Here is a 1,515-nt window from a genome sequence, read left to right on the forward strand (position 1 = left end):
GGCTCGTGACGATACATTGATGTGTAAAGACACGAAACAATCGTTCTGTGCAAGAAACTGAACATTGGACCATTGCCACTCCTAATTGAGATTGTAGATAGAGTGTCAATGGTCCATTTGAGAGATAGGTGTCGGTAATGCACTTATAAGGCTGCGATCCGCCGTAAAGCAAGAAGAAGAAGAAGACGCGTCAGGCGCCGGCTGGTGAGAACGTGCTCAGGACAGTTCGGGTATTGCGGTGAATCAGAGGTAAAAAAACTATATAAATACTGTTCAGTTTCTTGCACAGACCGATCATCTCGTGTCTTTACACATCAGTGTATCGTCACGAGCCGCAGGGTTTAATTTGGTTTTGTTTGTGTATGTTTTTTTGACTCTCAAAGCCGTGATTCCCATTCACTTCCATTATAAGACTGAGATAAACATCAAATTTTCATTTTTGGGTGAACTATCCCTTTAAACATTTTTATGTTGCTGAAAGAACTCTTTTATGTTACATTTATTTAATCAAATGTAAAACGGTAAAAAAAAATAATAATAACTATAATAATATATTTTAAATGTAATTTATTCCTGTGATGAAAATCATGAGACAATGATCCTTCAAAAATGACTCTTGATTTGATTTGATATGATTTGGTGAACACTTATTATTCATTATTGGTGCTCAATTATTAACAAGGGTTCTTATTAATTTTGAAAACAGTTTTTGTGAGAATATTTTTTTTTGTGTGTGTCTAAACAGTTTTTGTGGTAACAGTTTCTGTGTATATTTTTGTGGAAACCGCAATACTTTTTTTCAGGATTCTATGAACAAATTTGAATAGTAATGGTAATGTTTTAATAATAAGAAGAAATGTTTCTTGAGCAGCAAATCAGCATGATTTCTGAAGGATTTTAAATTGTAATAACATTTCACAATTTTATGGCATTTACTGTGTGCATTTACATCCACCAAGTAATTTCTCTACCAATACCGAGCCAATTATTCAGAATTCTGATGCCAATAAGTATAGTTTGGTTTTCTTAAGGAACAAAAAAAACCTTTCATTTGGTACATTAATATAAAATTAAAGGTTAAAATGTACAAACTAACATCAGAGCCCAAACTATTCTATTCAACTGCTATTAATTTTCAGATATAATAATCACACTCAAATGTTTGTAAACTACTCCGTTTCACATAAGGTTTTTACATAAACCCCTCTCTAGTATTTTTATATCTAATAACCAACAGTGAACACTGGATAAGACTTGCAAGGTAAATGCCATGTTAAGTGACATTTATCAAAAGCTGTTTCATTGACGTCTTTCTGCTGTGGAAACACTGATCGAATGATTACACGAGAGCTGATACACTCTAAAAAAATGCTGGGTTAAATACAACCCAGCGCTGGGTGAAATATGGACAAACCCAGCAATTGGGTTGTTTTGACCCAGCGGTTGAGTGAAATGTTTAACCCAACCTTCTGGGTAGTAACCCAACCGCTGGGTCAAAACAACCCAATAGCTGGG

This window comes from Sinocyclocheilus rhinocerous, unplaced genomic scaffold (assembly GCF_001515625.1).
Source record: "Sinocyclocheilus rhinocerous isolate Xijiao unplaced genomic scaffold, SAMN03320098_v1.1 scaffold2834, whole genome shotgun sequence".
Lineage (NCBI taxonomy): Eukaryota > Metazoa > Chordata > Actinopteri > Cypriniformes > Cyprinidae > Sinocyclocheilus > Sinocyclocheilus rhinocerous.